At 34.0% G+C, this 20,022-nt stretch overlaps 1 protein-coding gene and 1 long non-coding RNA gene across 2 annotated transcripts in view; both read left to right on the plus strand.

The window, feature by feature from the left end:
• The window catches only part of DPYD (dihydropyrimidine dehydrogenase), an 863,407-nt gene that overhangs the window by 133,620 nt on the left and 709,765 nt on the right, over positions 1–20,022 (plus strand). The gene's annotated exons all lie outside the window — the stretch shown is intronic.
• Positions 64–17,456, plus strand: LOC131492091 (uncharacterized). Its single transcript, XR_009251845.1, has 2 exons — positions 64–2,130; positions 2,164–17,456. It is a non-coding gene; the product is annotated as an uncharacterized LOC131492091 (long non-coding RNA).

A 20,022-nucleotide genomic window follows, 5' to 3' on the forward strand; every position in this document is an offset into this window, starting at 1 on the left:
GAACTGAATAATACATCAATAAAATAAAAATTTTAATTTAATATTAAATTTAATATTTAATTTAAAAAGTAATATTAAATATTTAATATTTAACTTAGTATTTAATTTTATTTTAAATAAAAACATCAAAATTATACAGATGCAAGTATAGCATAATTTAGAGGAAAGTTTACAGCCACTTTAGAAGACAGTTTCGCAGTTTATCATAAGACTAATTGCCCTTACCATTTTTACCATAATTGAAAAATGATTTTGGATGTATAAATCATCATTTTAAATAATAAAAAGATTAAAAGCCCTAATTAAAAAAATGTTTTAACAGGATCAGGAGTAAGGAAAGGCTGTTCAGTCTTAACATTACATTTAATTTTTTTTTTTTAATGTTTTAATTTATTTTTGAGAGAGAGAGAGAGAGAGAAGCAGAGCATGAGTGAGGAAGGGACAGAGAGAGAGAGGGAGACACAGAATCCGAGGCAGGCTCCAGGCTCTGAGCTGTCAGCAGAGAGCCTGACACTGGGCTTGAACTCGTGAACCAGGAGATCATGACCTGAGCCGGAGTCGGATGCTTAGCTGACTGAGCCACCCAGGTGCCCCTTAATGTTCCATTTTAATATCCTACTAGAATCCTAGCTAATGCAATAAGATCATGAAAGGAAATAAAAGGTATACTGGTTAAGAAAGGAGAAATAAAACTGTATTTGTTTACAGATGGCATGATTGTTTATAGAAAATATGAAAAAAAGATTAAAAAGCTCCTGCTGAAATTAATAGGCAATTATATTAAGGTTGTAAGATACAAGGTTAATGTGTAAAAATCTGTTGTTTTCCTAATATCAGCAATGAATGATTAGGATTTGAAATTTAAAAAAATTACCATTTACATTAGCATCCAAAAACTGAAATATGTGGGTATAAATCTAACAAAATATGTACAGGAAAACTATAAAACTAATGAAAATAAATAAATACATAGATATTCCATTTTACTAGGTAGGAAGACTCAATATTGTTCAGATGTCATTTCGTTCCAACTTGATCTTTATATTCAACACAATCCTGATCAAAAGCCCAGGAAGATATTTTTGGTTATCCACAAACTGATTCTACAACTAATACGGAGAGGTAAAAGAGTCAGAATAGGCAGTACAGTATGTCAGAGAAATGACACTACCCCACCTTAAGACATTTTATAAAGATATAATAATCAAGGTGGTATATTGGCTAAAGAATAGACAAATCAACCGGGCAGAACAGTTTGTTCAGATATAGACCCACACAAATATAGTAAATTGATCTTTGACAGAGGAGTAAAGGCAGTACAGTAGAGAAGCGATAATCTTTCATGAAATGGGGCTGAAACAACTGGACACCCACATGCAAAAAAAAAAAAATCTAAACATAGACCTTACACCTTTCACAAAAATTAACTCAAAATAGATCATAGACTTAAATGTCAAAGCAAAACTAGAAAATTCCCAGAAGACAATATAGGAGAAAACCTGCATGATCTTGAGTTAGCATGAATTTTAGATACAATCAAAAGGCATGGTTCCTGAAATAAAAATTGATAATCTGCACCATATTAACATTAAAAACTTCTGCTCTATGAAGGACACTACCAACAGGATGAGAAGACAAGCCACATATTAGGAAAAAAGAATTTTTCAAAAGACATATTTGATGAAGGACTGTTATTCAAAACATAGAATTTTCTCTTAAAGCTCAATGATAAGAAAATAACCTTACTAAAAAATTGGCAAAAGATCTGAATATACAACTCACCAAAGAAGATGCACAAATGGAAAATAAGGATGTAGAAAGATGCTCAATATCATGCGTAATTAGCAAATGGCAAATTAATAATATTAAATACCATGACACCTGTTAGAATATATATGTTTCAAAAACTGAAGACACTGACAACACTAAATGCTGTTAAAGATGTGGAACAAAAGGATCTCTCATTCATTACTGATGAGACTGTGAAATAATACAGCCACATGGGAGGTAGGTTGGCAGTTTCTTAGAAAACCAAACTGATGATTTCTCCTCAACTCATTTTGAGAATATTCTCACTTCTCAGGAACTTTAGGCTGTGTAATTTTTGTTGTTGTTGTTGTTGTTGTTGTTGTTGTTGTTGTTGTTGTTGTTTTTCTTTCTCAGATCTCTGATGCCTCTAAAAATACAATACTTATGGCTTATCTAGCTTTTTCTAATTTTTGGCAGTGGGAGCTTTGATTGGCCTTCTGTGACCTACATTCTGCTTAGAAGTTCAGGTTCTCTGTCTGCCTTAACACATTGTTTTGGTAATGAGTTATATCCTGAGTAAATATAAGCAATTACATGTCATTGTAACTTTAAAGAAAACAAATCTGTTTTTTGAATAATTGATTTTTATTTGGTTCATTTCAAGTAGAATATTTAATCCACTGCCTCCATTATTTTCTCTAAAATATGAAGAAACTTTCATCCCTGTTCCTCTTCTCACTCCACTTATGCCTTTAGTGATATAATCTACTTTCTTTGCCTTTATTCACAGTCTGCATATTACTGTCTCCTTAAATCTGTGTAATCTGCCACATCACTCTCTTGAACCCCAGAGCCGTGGTTCTAAGGCTTAATTGACATTTGAATGTTCATCAGGAACCTGAAACTCATCTGCTCAAAATCAAAATATATTGCTTCACCTTTCAGTAGGTCTCCTACATTCCCAGGGTTCCAGTTTTGACTCTATCACTAGGACTGTCTGTAATTTTTAGTAATAAGCTCCTTAGCCTCTATGAGTGTTATTTTTCAAAAAAACTTTATATTTTATTTAAATGAATAGAAATAGAACAAGGTCATTGCTTGTTTTAACAAAATATTTTATCAAATGTCTAATTAGTATTTGTCTTTTTCAAAACCAAAATAGTATATGTTCAGGTTACCTCACGTGTAAGTGAAATAATTCACTGCTTTGATAGGAATTAATTGGTCAAGTCAAACAACGAATAATTAAGGATAACTTGGTCTTGTCGACTCAGTTCAATGCTCAGAAGTATAGGTTTAAAATCCTAAGAGACAAAGCTAAATTAGTTTTAATTGGGCCTTTTATATGACCACTTAAGTGCTTACTTTTCCTAATGTGTTGGTTTTTTACAACTAAAATATGCAACCTGTTGTCTTTTAATTTCTCTAATTCCCTCTTCTTTTCTCAGGAGAGAGTTCTGTATCAAGGAGTGTGCTATACCTGGGTGAACCCAATCAAATGACTTAGACTTTGGTGTAGGAAAATAAATATCAATGAGATTCTGTAGGGATAGATAATGTCAAAGATACATTTAGGATGTGTCTAATTAAAGTTTTATGAAATAAATGCATTTATGTATTTTTCCTAATGAATTTGTATAGGGTGTTAAAATTCTCACAAATAATGAGTTTTAGGATATCATACCATAGGATATAATTTACAAAATTGTTTAATTTCTTTCCACTTTTGGTTATAGTAATATTCACAAGTGTGCCTATTTCTAAAGAAATTGTATGTGTCTTCATGTGAAATAAAATCTTTTGGTATCCTTCTAAGCTGATCTCAGTTAATGCTGATAGTACTTAACAGGTGTTATTTATATGAAGTTCCAAATTGGATCTTACATCCCATTATATATACTTCCCTCCAAAAGATGTCTGCATTAAATGAGAATTAAGATTAAGAAAATGACATTTAACATTAACAAATTTTCTTTTTCTAAATAAAATGTGATAAGACTTTTCATTACTCACTAGAAATGAACTTTTATTGCTACTTAGCACAATTGTTCATAAAGCTACTCCAGCTTAAAAACCATTTAAATGAATTTTATTACTGCAGTGACAAACTTCATTGAAAGTTATTTTCACTTTAAAGATGATCTTAACATGTGGCATCCAGGGAGAGGTGGGGTGGGCTTTTCAAGTATTTTCTAGAGATCACTTTTAATTCTTCAATGAAAATATCAGCACTTTCATAAAGGTTTTTTTTTAATCTTGGCAAAATTAACCATGGAACACATGATAATATATAAACAGTGTTACGTATAACCCTAAATGACAGTCTCCATATATAAATTTCAAGGCTACTTTGTGTAGAAGAAGACTTCGTTTTTAAGACACATTTTATTTAACAATCAAAAGAAAAAAAAACCCAACAACTTGATCATCTTTAAATAGTAGGATATATGTTGCTATCATTTAAAAGAAATTAAACACATTTTTTTCAAAATGCTTTTCATCTCTCCATTTTTGTGTAGTTTTGTAGATATTTTGGTATAAGTATGTGAGCCCATATTTCCATTGTCAAAAATGTATATTCAGTCATGTTATTAGGAGCAGTTGCCATTATAAGCAGTTACAAAACACCTTTTTGATTAATGTCTTTTAAGTTGTTTTTGTCCTACTATTTTTAGCCTGAATGTAAAATAATAATTCAGAAATTCTTATGTTATCTATAAAGGAAGAGCATGAAACAAGATTATTATAGTAACTCAGTGATATATTATAAAGAAGAGTATTTCCTGTAGGGTAGTCCAATTACAAAATAGTAAAACAGGAACAAAACACAATAAAGTATTTTTTTCTATTTGTTTCAGTAAGTTTAGCACAGCAGGGATTGTGGCATTCCTCCTGGCTGGCGCGTCAAATCTGCAGTTTGAAATGTAACTGCAAATGGGAGTTATTTTAAAGACATCATATATAAGCTAATAACCTTAGCCATATAAATGAGACAATTATACAACATTTAATATATTTAATTGCTTTTATTGCAATAATTTCATATCTTCGGTTTGAGAAAATAATGTGTTTATTTGAAAAGATTAATAAACTTGTATGTTGAAGACATGTAAGAACAAAACTTTGAATCATTTAAATGCTTCTTTTGCCTGTCTGAGATTTTTATAGATGTCTATTTACTTGACTGTCTTTGATGAGCCAGTTCAGTTCAATTTGAGGAAAAAATGTTACTGGTGGTATAAATTAACAACAACAACAACAACTGTAACACAAACCGATATAGGATCTAGTAGAACTTTTGAAAAATAACCTGAAATCATTTGGGGACCATACCTTGGACTGCAACATAAGAGGGAAAATATGTTCATTATATGGATTTGTAGAAATTTAAAACATCTATATTTTTAATGGTAAGAGGTCTAGGTTTTAGAAAGTTTGGCCAAGATAAAAAGGATAAGTAGGGGAGCTCAGACAACTACACCAAAGAGAAGATTCCAGAAGCTAGGGTGTCAGAAAGTGAGTCTTGAAACAATACAGTCAGGATTTTTGATAACAGAAATTTCTGAGGTAATATAAGTGGGACATCCAAAGGATAAATGGTACTTTGAGTGGCAGAGATTGCTTCTGACTCAGTGGTTCCTTGTGTATTTCTTGTACAAGGCCTAAGTTCTTATTTGAGCAGCAACAGCTCTAACGTGTGAGAACATGCTTAACAGTTCCTGATAGAATGGCACAGTGTATAGTCGCTAAATGGGGAGACTAAAATGGTTCTGACAGAAACTTTTAGTCTTGCCCTATTGGTAGTTCTTATTCAGTCAAAAGAAAGATTTGTCTTAATTAAGGCTTATGTTCATATGTTCATAATTAAAGAGTTTTAAAAGCCAGAAAAAATTCACTAAAAGCCAATGGATATAATTGTGCAGTATCCAACTACAAATTTATCTGGAAAGCGTTTCACTGCCAAGCTTTTGGAGTGTGTAGTCTAAACAGTATAATTCCATGCCTTTACCTCCCAGTCATACCTCAACCCACCACAATCTGGCTTCTTTGCATCTCTTTTTCTATTAGGCATAGTACCCTTAACGAAGTAAAAGCTCAACTGACATACTGATGTATTTTAATCTGATTTATTATTTATCATTTATATCCTGCTTCTCAAAGAAATTAAAAGAGAATCTGCTTGCATGACGATGAGATACTACTAGTCAAATAATAAAATAAATCATGTTTGTCACTTATTAGAAAGTAAACAATTAAGAAAAGGAGTAAGAAAAAAAAAACCTACTATGCAGCGAATAGTTCCTGTACATGACTGAAAATTCAATAAGAGGCAAACCATAAAAACAAATTTCACAGAACATGAGAAAAAGGAGGAATCTGAGAAAAAAGTGTCCTTTGTGTTTGTTGTTCCTTTTACCCCTATATATCGACATGCATTGCATCCTCTCCATCTTCAGTTCTTGCAAATGTTACCTCCTAGAGAGGCCTTCCTTGGTTACTATGTAAAAGTCACCTAACTTTTATCATCAACATTTTTTTGTTTGAAATATTTTTAAAATTTTTAAAAATGTTTGTTTTGAGGAGGGGAGAGGCAAAGACAGAGAAAAAGAGAATCCCAACAGGCTCTAAGCATCAGCATGGAGCCCAACACAGGGCTCAAATCCCATGAACTGTGAGATCATGACCTGAGCTGAAATCAGGAGTCAGACCCAGGCACCCCAGCATCATCAGTATTTCTTATCCATCTTTCCTAATTTATTTTTTCTGCTGAGAACTCATATCTATCTAATTTGCTATATATTTTTTGTTTATAATCTTTAATGCATCTCTCTCAATAGAATAAAGCTCTATGAAAGCAGAAAGTTGTGTGTTTGCTCACTGTATATCTCTAGGATATAGAACCGTTCCTGGGACATGGCACGTGTTTAGTAAGCATTTGTTGAATGGCTGCATGGATGAATAGATTTAATAATTATATTTGACACACAAGCCCAAAGATGGGCTGTGGTGTGGAAATCTGAGAATGCTGGACCAATTAGATAGGTATGGAGATGTAATTGAAGGCATGAAAATGACTGTGAAATGGAACAAAGAAAAGAGCACAGTAAATGAAAAGAGCATGCTCCAATATTTAACAATCATTTAGGAAAAGAATGGGAAAATACAAGTAAAAACAGTGGTGACTGGGGAATGGACAAATAAGCATTGGGAAAATAGATTTTTAAAAATTCAAGTATAATTAGCATATAGAGTATGCCAATACTCATAAATTAATACTCATATTTCAGGTGTACAATATAATATAATGATAACAACAATATAATGATTCGACAATTCTATACAATTCTGTACATTTCTCAGTGCTCATCAGTATAAGTGTACTCTTAATCCTCTTTATTTCACCCATCTCCCACCCACCGTTCTATCTAAAAATAGAAAGTTTTTAAAGTGAAAGAAAAGAATGTTTTAAGATGGGGAGGAACCAACTTTATTGAGTTCTTCTGAGAGATCAAATAAGAGATTTGAACAAATATTCTCTGGATTCAATGACATGGACATAATTGACATGAGCCATATCCATGGAGAAGTAGGAGCTGAAGCTAGATTGTGCAATATATGAATAAATCAATGGACAGGAAGGAAATAGGCACAATGAGTATAGACAACAAACTTCTTTTGATTTTTTGGCTATCCACGGGAGGAAGGAGAGGGAAGATTCAGGGAGCAATGTTATCAGATTGGAATAACCTAAAATAATTAGATGCTAATAAGGAGGTTCCAGGAAATAAAAGAAGTAAATATTGAAAGCATATGACTTTAGAGATGGTAGGAAGTGGAATCCAGTTCCATTTGTGGGAATTCCATTTTGATAAGAATAGGGTCAGAAGCACAGAAGAAAAGATAGTGATCGATCATTAGAAATAGGTTTAGAGAAGTGGTAACAGCACTGTTAGGGAACACCACCTAAAGGTTTTTATTTTTCACAAAAATAAGAAAGAAGGCAAACTGCTGAAGATAAATGAATGGAACAGGAATAGCTTGGAAATCATACGGAAAGATGAAGATTTAATACTGCTGGAATGGAATGGAATAGTAGAAGGTTAACTAAAGGAATATGTTTCCTTGATGTGGAGTCATGACAGCTCACCTGATCAGTAACACTGGCTATATCATTATGCTGGGCTTTGTGTGTGTGTGTGTGTGTGTGTGTGTGTGTGTGTGTGTGTAGGGTTTTCTCTGTGAACATGGGTGTTTTCATCCAGAGTATGAATTTTCTAAGAGAGGCATGATGGAAGATCTAAGTAACAAGGGTCTAGGCATTTTTACAAAAAGTTTTTTGAAATGATTAAAAATAGAGTTTAAGCCAAGTAAAAACAGGGATGGCTGAATGGATAAAGAAAAATTGGAAGAAATAATAATAGTAATAATAATAATGGCTATAATTTATTACTTATCATATGCCAAGAACTCTTCTAAATACTTCTCATTTGTTTACTCACTTAATTTTTGTGACAGTCCTATGATGTAGGCTTTATTATTACTTAAATATCAGGTGTTATTCTTAACACAGAACCATGCATAAGATTATACAGATAATAAATAACAGATCAGCAATTTGAACCATTAGATAGTCTAGTTCTTGTGTATTCAATTTAACTACTTTGGAACACAGAATATAGCAGAGGTCTTGAAGAGCATGAAGACCAGTACTAATGGGGGAACTGAGCAAGCAAAATGGGTGGCTAAGAAATCCACATTGGAAGCATGGGATGTTTGAATTAGTAAATTAAGAAGGAATACACTTTAGGTTGACCACAAGGTTCTGGTCTTGGCATGTGGACTTTTTTTTTTCTTTTTTTCTTGCTTTCCTCCAATGGAACAATTCCACACTGCAGGTATAAAATACTTTATTCTCACTTACTGAATATTATGTTTCTTAGGTATCATTTTTGAAACATGAGTTTTGATAAGTCATTGAGACCCTAGTAATTTGTGATGGATTTTTAAGAAACTGGATTAAAGTATACTCAGTGCAAACTCCATGGGAGAGCATCTTGAGGTAACAATCTCAAGAAATGGGTCACACCGGGATAAAGACCAAAATCACAGTGTAGCAACACATGTTTGTTTCATGTTATGATGGATGACATAGTTTGTGCTTCACCTTTGTTATTTCAGATAACTAACATGGACTTTGAGAAGGTGATTTTTTTTCTTTTTTTTAGGTTGAGATCTTATTCATGTGCATATAAATGTGCCTTTAGAAATTACTTGTCATATACTCAGTAACTTCCTTGAGAATTTGCTGATTGGTTACACAGATCAGGGCCACATTATATTGCAAGGCTAGGATAATCATTAGAGTTACCTAAGAAAGACTCAAGTTATTCAAAGTTACAAACTTCATGTTAACCTGTTATTCTTAGTTGATGAAATGTGTTTGACTAATCATTGTATAAATCCTCTGCACTTCCATGTTGCTTTCTTTCCGTGGGTGAGGGGAAGTATACCACTGTGGTAAAGTGCATGAAGTTTCAGGCCTACCTTGACAGGGGAACAAGCTGGGCATGTTTGAGGACTCTGATGAAGGCAACATGGGTGAAGCTTCATGGAGGAAGATGAGTTCTGAGGCAAGATAGGGTCTGTTTGCCATGGGAAGGAATATGAATTTCATATTAATGATAATAAAAGCAAATAGACACTGTTAATCTCTGTTGTTTTTTACAGATGGAAAATTAAGATTCAGAATTTTTAATAATTTGTAGATGGGAACTCTCTTAAATGACAAAGCTGAAACTTATACTTTTCTCTGACAGCAAAGTCTATCCTTTAAAAATATCTCCTTTACTTCCTAGTACATAAATGATTTAGCAGAGGTTTTTGAACATATGTAACCTACATTATATGGCAGGTGAAAAATTTAATCACTGAAGTAAATAAGTCTTAAGTACCTTTAATCTATTTATTTAATAAATTATAGCAGTAACAAATATTGTTAACTAATGATATCTTTTTTTCCAATACTTTGCAAAAGCAAATACTTTGAACGGATTATCTTGTTTCTTTCCAATAACAATCCCGTGAGACAGGTACTGTTGTTATAACCATTTTATGTATGAAGACGCTGAGATTCAAATTGGTTAACAAACTTGTTCATGGTCATACACCAAGTAAGCAATAAATTCATAATAGCAAAATTATTTAACCATGCATCTTATTGTCATAGAGAATTCTCTTAAATCATGGTTTTTTAAAAGCTTAGTTTCTGGTTAGTCTGTGTGTGATTTAGTCATAGAAATAAAAGAAAATAATATCCTGTAAATCACATTCTTAGTGGTCTTTTCCAAGACCATTGAAGAGAGAATATCCAGAAATCTAAGTTAGGAAAATAATACTGAAGAAGTCGATGTCAGAGTAGGACTCTAAATAGAGGTTAGGACTATGTCCTTACTGGGCATATGCTCAAATAAGAATTTTGAAAATATTTATTCAATTATTCAGCAAATATTAAAAGCCTACTATGTGCCAGGTACTTGGGGGAAAATGGATTGATGGATAGGAGCCAGGTAAGATCAATAAATATCTGGCTGTGATTTAACTCTTCTTCTAAACTTGTCAGAACCTATTAAATAGTCCCTGAGGTTAGTTGTTTTGGTCGACAGGAATTGGTGCCAAATAAAAAACCTTCAAGTAACTATTAACTTTGCATTGAATGTATAACAAAATTATTACTTACATAAAAAGCTTATCATAAATCTTAAGATGCAATTATTACTCTATGGTTTGATCATTTCAAAAGCAAAAATAGATTTAAAAGCAAAGATTTACTGAATTCTGAAGAGTTCATATCTGAATTTTCTATCTGAAATATGACAAAATAGTGCCAGTCTTATGATGCCTGGTTTAACATAAACACATAAATACTAGCTAATCTAAACAGAATGCCCAGCCAATTCATGATCATCCTGGAATGATACGCAGCCCGGCTGATGTCATGAAAGAAGGGGTGAGGGGGAGAAGCTGGTCTCTGCCTCTAGGTTGTTAAACCATAGAAAGCCTGGGAATACATGGCTTTTTAAATATAAATACACACTTCTAATTCAGGGCTTCTTATGATGTCATATAGTTATGCTCTTCCGTTTGGTGTATGCTATCTTGAATATTTCATGCTAAAAAAGAACAAGTAGAAAGCTGAGCTACTATCCTTTTGGCCAAATGTTCAACTTTTCCTTCTGTGACTTTGAAGGTAGTAGCCTGCAGATGTAATATCTTCCTTCTTAAGCAATTTCCTTAAGCAAAATTGTTTTAAAAATATGCCTGATATCTTTGTTTATGCCTACAGGTTGCCTAGCTATTGGCTACATGCATGGTTTTCAATGAAGCGTGTGTGTGTGTGTGGGTGTGTGGGTGTGTGTGTGTGTGTCTGTGTGCGTGCGCACATGCACCTGCGTGCATGTGTGTGTGTGTGTGTGTGTGTGACTTCTAATGGCATAGTAATAATTTCAGGGGAGGAAGCAAGAAAGAGAGCAAAATAAATGTATTACATTTTTGTACTCTCTCCTTGCATTTTTTTTTAAAAGATAAGAAGGCCCTGTGGCTAAATATAAGCTGGTAATTTGATCATTACTTGTTATTCACTTGAACTACTACAGTCAACATATAATGGACAGTGAACAGAGAGAACTCTTTTGGTAAGCCATGTAGTTTTTCCAAGTGTGATTGCTATGCTATGTGTATTTAGATGGAAGCTTTTCCCTGTATAATCAGCTTGCTGCTGCCCATTTTACTGCCAAACATTCCTTCTCTATGATAGCATAATACTGTTACCAAGGGAACAGCTTATGGCCGACACTTGCAGTAGTGCCACAAATTAATTTCACAGTTATCAGGATATAGGACGATAACAGTAATGTGGGCTACTGTGAAATTACCATTGTTCCCATGGAGTTACAGTGTAATTATTACTTTCGTAGTAACTAAGCAAATAATTCATATGACTACTGATGGATGTTTGTTTTCTGTTTCTCTGCCTCTCCCTTCTACCTTTCCCTTTTCCTTCTAATATTTCTCTCATTGTTGGTTTGGAATCTCTCTGACACCTTTTTCATAATTTATAGTATAGAGTAATTTTTTATATTGGCATTAAGAAAGGATTATAGTGACTTGAGGTGAGGACTTACCATTTATGGAAGTCATGTTCATAATTAGGATGTTTACTATATACATCATGAATATATACAGACTAAAACATAGATTTTTCCTGGTATATTGAAAGGATATATTCAATTTGTGATGAGTGTGGGATGAGAAATTAGAATCTTATTTTCATAGAAAATTAAGTCCATATGTTGAATAGAGGTATCCATTTAATGTGATTAAAAGCACTGAAGAAAAATGAATAGTATCTAACTTCCTTAATTAGTGACATGATTTGACACAAGGCAGACAACTTCCTTAAGCCTCCATACTTTCACCTATAAAATGGGGATGTTAATAATATCTATGTAACAATTGGTATGTATATTAAAAGAGATATGTGTGGGAGTGAATTTTAATCTGTACAGTACAATAAAAGTTTTAGATGTTACCAGAATTGCCATATCTTTATTGGAGCACGTCTTGATGACATATTATTCTTGTTCATAGGGTAAGTTTATAAGGAGACTTCAAAAAACAATAGTGACACAAAGAAGGATCAGTTTTTATTGTATTTTATTAGAATAAGAAATACTATTTCATTATATCTATGGTACAATAAAATGAGACATGTAATCAGTATAACAATAATTTTTAGTAACTAAATTCCTCAGAGTATGAAATTCATATTTTATACTATATTGAATATCATATATGTGTTAAATAAAAGTTAAGCATTGAAACATAAAATAATGACAGTAATGTGTATAACATGCTCATTATTTAAAAAAGAGGGTCCATGCTGGTTAAGTCTCTGAGTTTGGCTCATATCGTAATCTTGCCCTTTGTGAGTTTGAGCCCCACTTGGAGCTCTGTGCTGACAGTGCAGAGCCTGGAGCCTGCTTTGGATTCTGTGTCTCCCTCTCTCTGCCCCTCCTCTGCTCATGCGCTCTCTCTCTCTCTCTCTCTCTCTCTCAAAAATAAACATTTCAATTTTTTTTTAAAAAGGGGCGCCTGGATGCCTCAGTTGGTTGAACATCCGACTCAGGTCATGATCCCAGGGTCCTGGGATCCAGTCCCTGCATTGGACTCTGTGCTAAGTGTGGATCCTGCTTGGGTATCAGTCTCTCTCTCTCTCTCTCTCTCTCTCTCTCTCTCTCTCTCTCTCTCTCTCTCCCTCTCTCTCTCTCTCTCTCTAAAACAAACAAAAAAATAAAAATAAAAAGCCCCAACAGTGTTGAATGTATGTGAAATTATAATTGTTCACTATGTCAAAAATTGAAGTTGCTAAGACAAGGATTCATCTGTATAAATGAAAGTCAAATTTATGTAGGAATATCTATTGTGATTGTTTGCTGTAATGCACAATATGGTCTTTATTTTTTATTCTACTTAATTTACTTTCTAAAATTTTATATTTCATATTAGTAGGATACACATATGATGTAGAGTTAACATTTTTTCACTAAATGTTGCTATATATTTGTTATTCCAACACTGTAAATTATATACCTTTACCATTTTGAAAATTGTGTGATAGAACAAAATAACTTGATGAAATTTGTTGTAGGTAGAGATACATTTATTTTGTTTTAAAATTTTTTAATGTTTATTTTTGAGAGACAGAGTGTCAGTGGGGAAGGGACAGAGAGAGAAGAAGACACAGAATCTGAAACAGGCTCCAGGCTCTGAGCTGTCAGCACAGAACCCGATGCAGAGCTCAAACCCATGAACTGTGAGATCCTGACCTGAGCTGAACTTGGATGCTTAACTGACTGAGCCACCCAGGCACCCTCGTAGATACATTATTGAATGAATGAATGAATGAATGAATGAGAGTGATGATGAGTATATAGTAAGCTGCCTCCAGGTGCTGAATGTCTTTTTGGAGAAGATAGGAAATGACAAATAGAACATATTTTCTCCCTTATGTTTTTCTGCTACCCATTTTGAAGTTACCCAACAATAGTACCTTCGAATTCTAAAGAATTTGAAAGAAGCATGAGTTTAACTGACCTTTCTGTATATCTCATTAATCATCGTTTTTTTTAATATTGTTTTAATGACACTTATGGATAGTCTGACATTATTAAGACCCAGTTTTATCATTGGTGAAGTGGAGATGATGCTGAAATGTTATAACACCTAGGTTAGGAAATATATATGTAAAATATTTGGTACAAGAAAGGTCTAATGCAGTCTACAGACTTCAGTAGCAGTATTTTTCTCTTTCCCTCTCTGGGAGAGTGACAGGGTCATATGATTAAACTGGTGTCAGGGAAGTACCTATGATTAAGGTCTTCTTACAATATAGTCCTTCCTTGCATTTAATGGGCATATGACAAACAGTTGTTAATTGAAACATCTTTACTTTATTCTGCATTATGACCCTAAGGTTCACAGAGGAAGGTTCTCTTTGACTCAGAGCTATTAAAAAGCATGCATCTGTTCCCTCATTTTTAAAAACAGTTTTTTTTAATGTTTATCTATTTGAGAGAGAGAGGCAGGGAGAGGGGCAGCGAGAGAGGGAGACCCAGAATCCAAAGCAGGCTCCAGGCTCTGAGCCTTCAGCACAGAGCCCGATGTGGGGATCGAACCCACAAACCATGAGATCATGACCTGAGCCAAAGCCAGATGCTCAACTGACTGAGCCACCCTGGTGCCCCCCATCTGTTCCCTCATTAAAAAAAATATTTTTTTTGAGGGGCGCCTGGGTGGCTCAGTCGGTTGAGCGGCTGACTTAGGCTCGGGTCATGATCTCGCGGTCCATGAGTTCGAGCCCCGCGTCAGACTCTGTGCTGACAGCTCAGAGCCTGGAGCCTGTTTCAGATTCTGTGTCTCCCTCTCTCTGACCCTCCCCCATTCATGCTCTGTCTCTCTCTGTCTCAAAAATAAATAAACGTTAAAAAAAATATTTTTTGAAATCAGATTCTTAAACCCCAAATATTATGAACACTGTTTTCTAGAGTAACTGAGAATTGAGAAGATTTTTTTCCCTCTTATCCCATTACTAACTCCTCTGTATTCCCATTTCTTTCTTTCCCCACAATTTAACAAAAAGGAAATATCTAATAAAATATTGGTGTAGCTAAGTATTCAAGTGTACATATTTTAGTGATAAGAATAGCTTTAGACAAATCTATTAAAATATTTGTTTTTCTCTTGTCCACAAATGTGGTGTACCGAGTGGGATGAATTAGCTTAGTCTGTTCACTATCATTTAAATATTCTTTTTCTAAAAAGAAAGGGGATTTTGCAGTGTAAAAAAGAACTGTACCTGGGGCCAATTGATTCATGTGCAGACCATGATGTAGGTACTAGACTTAAGCATGTTTTTTCTGTAAGCTTTCTGCATTATCGCAAATGCAAATTTCTCACTACTTCAAAAGTGTTTAGCACAGCTATACTATAAATACACACTAGACCATAAAACTTGTTATAGTACTGCTAAAGCTACAGTCGCCAAAGCAGATTATTATGGTTTCCAAGTTAAGTAGAGGTTTCAGTGGTTTTAGTTTTATAAATGATGTTTTCTTTCCTGAATCATAAAGTGAATCTAGTAGTTCTTAACCGGGGGACTGGGTGTTATTACTCCTCAGGGGACATTTGGAAGTGTGAGGAAGCGTTTTTGGTTGTCACAATAATAGGTTGATGCTTTGGCATTTAATAGGAGGGGATCAGAGATATCGGATGTCCCACAAAAAGGAAGAGCTGTTCCTTACAAAATGTGAATGATGCCTCTTGAGAAACTATGACTACAACTTATCTGTTGTATTGAATATTTTTTATACTACATATTAAACTCTTATTTAGACACACTTTGGATGACCCAACTGCCTGTTTCCTGTCTGAATGTATAGACATTAATAAAGAAGCTAAAAGTTCAGGGGAGTAACTTATTTATAAAATATATTACAATAATTTGATAGGTGGAAACTGTTTGATAGCAGCTTTTACTAAATTATTTACTGTAATAATTGTAGATGGGATTAAATTATCTGATGCTTTTCTTTTTCTAATTGAATATTTTGAACTCAGCAGAATGTCCTCTGGAGTAATTCTGCTTTTTCCAAGTTAAGCAACCTTATATGAGCCTAGTCGTTTGAAGAATTCTAAAGAACAGTAAAGAAAAGATGTAAAGAGACTAATAAATAATATCCAAATGATAGGAGAACACAGAAAATAATCACACTGTTTTTTACTTTTCCAACATATGTTATCCACATTTTGCAGAAAAATAGAATGTATTCAGGCAATTTCTCTGAAACAAATGTCAAAAAAGTAAGAGAGGCGCATAAATCACATTGTTGCAGAATATTCTGTGCCCTCCATGGAAACATTGTATTGTTGTTTGAAATGTATAGATTCTGTTGAAAATCCATTCTCTCCAGGGTACCCTGATGCAGAATCCCTCTGGGCATTGTACCATCCTTCTCAGTATGTTTAAGAAAGAGCTTTCAGAGACAAAAATGTTAGTATCACTGCTCTCCCTCTTATGCAAGAAGAGTGACCTCTTCTAGCGGCAACTTTTCTGTGTAAAAAGAGTATAATCCCAAAGTCAGCTGAGTTTAGGAGTAGCGTTTATTTTGAGCCTCGATCAACTTTGAGACAGATTTATCACTTTTTCCATCACCAGAAAGAGTTGCTCTTAGGAATTTTAGTTAGCAGTGCAGAAATTACTGAAGGTTTCCAGAGAAAGGTGGATGAAAGATTTACAGCATAGGTCCCATTCCTGTTAATGTGAACCTTGAGTAGCCTTGTCCCTTCTCAGGGGCTGCCCCTGACTCCTACACACACCCTTCTGTGTTGCCAGTGTGGTTCTCTGATCTTCGACTTGATCCTCTTCCTTCCCATCTTGAAGGCCTTCCTCTCATCTTTTTCAAAACCATCCATCTCTATGTCTGTCAGAGATTTAAAGTTGTATGTAAGTTAATCATTTTATGTTTAAGCTTTCTTTCTAATAACTAGCTGATCAGCTGTATTCAGAGTGAGCATGTTGATTTGGGAAAGGAGTTGAGTGATTTGGGGACATGGAATCCTTCGGGGGGTATATCTGAGAAGACATACTTGCATTATTCGTTTTGTTATTCAAATATTGCTTTTCTGGGGAATTGAGAAAATTGTGAAATAGCAAAAGGAACTCAGGCCAGCATGAGATCTCATGGGCTGAGAAAAAATGTGGGAGGTGAGAGTAAAGTAGAGAAAAAGAAATGGGGCTATTTAAAATTTTGTAACATCTTAAAAATATGATTTATTTTCTGGGAAGAAAAGCCTAAAATTCATATTCATAAACCATTTTTTTCAGAAATTAAATCATTAGAATTTACCCTGCAAGTTTGTATATTCTACTGATCAATAGTAACCACACGAATAATTGCTTATCATTCAGTTTGACAAAAGAAAGAAATGCTGTTCAATGATTGATGCTCCCAGTATAGTCAGAAGCTGTATCATTAAACTATATCTCAGGTAAAGCATTTCTAAGGGAGGCTCAGCTTCTATATCCCCATTATATTGGTTTCTGAAATGTAATATACAGATAGTATTTTCAAAAATTTAATACTGAAAAATTAGCAAATTGATTTGAATATCTCAAATTGGGGCTGTTACATGAACCTTTGCACATTCTGGATCACTGTGGATTTATTACTGAATGAGAGGACTAATGTGTACCACCAACTTAGGTCATCTCTTGTATTGATTAAGTTGAGTCCTATTCAGCCACAGGATTTTGCACTCAGAGTGTTTTTGCTTTTGCACTCTGCTTCAGTCCTCGATGAGAATTCAGGGGGAGTTGGCTTTTTGTCCTTCTTTAGCTGATTACTCTTGGGAAAATCATGTTAGATTCTATAGGCCTATGTGCCTTGTGATCATTTTTTCTTACTTTATATCAATTATTCAGGGCTGCATAGCAAACCACTCCAAAATTTAGTGATCTAAAACAACAACAGTTTACTGTTTCTTACATTTAATTTGATTGGACTCAGCTGGATAGTTCTGAAAGTCTTGCTTGGGCTCACTGATATGGTTGGGCTCACTCATATGCAGTCATGTGGGAGCTCAGACAAGTGTTGGAATGACCAAGATGGTCTCACTCATATGGCTGATGGTTGGTGCTAGCTATTGTTTGAGGTGCCTTTGTTCTCCACAACACCTCTCATCTTCCAGTGGGCTAAACTAGTATCTCATAGCTTAATGGATTCTGAAAGAGCAAAAGTGAAAGTGCTAAGTGTTTTAAAGCCTGGGCTCAGCATCATTTCTGCCACCATTTTGCTGCTCACTCAGTCACATAAGGAGTCCAGATTTAAGTGAAAACAGATTCCATCTCTTAATAAGAGAAGAAGCATGCACATGTAGGGATGAGAGGAACTGTTGGTATCCTCTGAAGAAAATTTATAACGTGTTACCAATACAGTAGTTGTTACATTGTATTATGATTATTATTTCAACCTGTTATTGTCTGTTTACCCACTACAGTGTAATTTTCCTAGAGGGAGATTTATTATTAAACTTTGTATCTCAGGTGTGTTCACAGGTGACCAATAGTGGTCAGTGGCAGAGTGGACTTTATGCAAATACTATTGATAATGGTAACATCGATATTAACACACACTTGTAGTTTAACATTTACATATAAATATCTTCTATTTTCAGAAAAAAAAAACTTTTGAGAATCATTAACTCTATATTTAAAAGTACTCTTCTTACTGTAGCTTTACTTAACAGAATTCTATTGGTTTAGAATTTCCCCTAAGGCTTAGTGTTTTTTGTTTTGTTTTGTTTTGTTTTTTTAAATGGAAGACATCATAAAAATTACAGAAGGATCATTATTTTGAATTTTGTATCTTAGACTTGTACTCTTTGGCAAGAGTTGTTCTTTAAAGTGTTTTCTACTTCTCTGCCTAAGGGTAGGTTGAATCTTGTAAATAGACCTGTTTCTTCTTCTTCATGTATTATAGACTAGCAGGGGAACCTTGCCATGGAATACTATTCTAAATGAAGACTGGAAATGCAGGATGACAATTTAAGTTAGCAGTTATGATATAGCATCTTGAAACTTCTTTTTTCCCAAAGTGTTGTCATTATGATCTGTTTCATTATTTAGGATAAAAGTCTCACTTATTCCATTTTACGTTAGATAAAGGTGCAATTATGACTTATTAAGTAATGCTTTCAAATATGTTCACTGCCTATACAAAGTATCCTACTGGGAGATCTGTGAAATGATAGGGAAGGATTGATTTTCTTCCTGAATTTAGGTATTATTTGTGTGCATATAGAACTTGAAATTTTTGGTAGTCTTTTCTGTAATTGAACCCAGTGTTCAATTTTCTCATTACTATTGTATGGAGAATAGAAGGCAGCATGAATATTTTAAGGGCTCTTCTTGGTTCACAGTGACCTGTGTATTTTTCCCCCAAAGCCAGGGAAATAAAGCATAAAATATGAAGCTGTGATTAAGTAGTCTAGAAGTTAGGAACTTCCATGCAAAAAGAGAACAATTTATACAATTTTACCCCTCAGCAGTTATGCTTTTTATTTCCTCCCTAGTTCTTTCAGGTAAATGCTATATTTTAACAAACTTTACCTATGCAAATTTTTTCTATTTTTAAACCAAGCAAAATAAGTGATAACTGCTTGTTGCCAAGATAGCGGTAAATTAACTCATTGGCCTCAGAATGTGTAAATTAATAGCAGTCCTCAGAAATCACACTCTTCAGTCTAAAAAGAGTGCTACTCTTTAGGTGTAAACTTCAAGTGTCTATTCTAAATTTCATTCAGAGAAGAGCTAATAAAATGACTAGTGCTAATATCTTCTCAGGTAGGGCCCTGAGCTTGTGTGAGCGCATTTCTAGGATGAGGAGGATGAATATTTAATGGATGTTCCCTTGGTATAAAATAAGATAATCTCTGACAGATGGTGGTTTTAAATGAGCACATTACAATAATTCAGAGTGGACTGGGCACTTTTATCTTTATGCCTTATTTAAAAAAATCATTTACCAGGGTGATGTCTTTTGTGTAGGAATTAATGCTAATTACAATGCACAAATGTACGTATTTTCATATATCACCCTGTTTTTTTCATCCGCATTTTAGAAGAAGGCATGGACTTCTTTGTAATCACCAACCATC

Source organism: Neofelis nebulosa, chromosome 2 (genome assembly GCF_028018385.1).
Source record: "Neofelis nebulosa isolate mNeoNeb1 chromosome 2, mNeoNeb1.pri, whole genome shotgun sequence".
In the NCBI taxonomy this organism is placed as follows: domain Eukaryota; kingdom Metazoa; phylum Chordata; class Mammalia; order Carnivora; family Felidae; genus Neofelis; species Neofelis nebulosa.